This window comes from Penaeus vannamei, chromosome 6, assembly GCF_042767895.1.
Source record: "Penaeus vannamei isolate JL-2024 chromosome 6, ASM4276789v1, whole genome shotgun sequence".
Lineage (NCBI taxonomy): Eukaryota > Metazoa > Arthropoda > Malacostraca > Decapoda > Penaeidae > Penaeus > Penaeus vannamei.
The window spans coordinates 5,431,560-5,432,038 of NC_091554.1; positions in this window are offsets into that span (position 1 = coordinate 5,431,560).

A 479-nucleotide genomic window follows, 5' to 3' on the forward strand; every position below is an offset into this window, starting at 1 on the left:
TGATAATGCGATAATGGTAATGATAGCATGTAGACTAATAAGTAAACAATAATGAAGATAATAACTAAGATAACAGTAATCGCGGATCTATTATGAAACGGCATAACAGATAAAAATGCTATTAGTAAAACCACTAATACTATAATGTAGACTCAAGAGTGTATCATTATTACCTACCAAAGATAAGAATGAACAATCCGTAACAATGATATTGATAACAAAAGTCGTGATTTAATATATGAAATCGAATCATTATAATTCAGTGCTAAATATAGCATATGAATTACATTGTCACAGAATGAGACGATGCATTAATACAACAAAATAAGGAATTTAATATTTTGGGGACATTATTCATTCTCAGTACATAAACTTCAACAGATCCATTATCTATGGTTTAATGTTATCAGATACTGCTTCTCTTATCGTATCACACCAACAGCTTCTCTCATGTCCTGAATACAGCTTTTCCGCAGTTG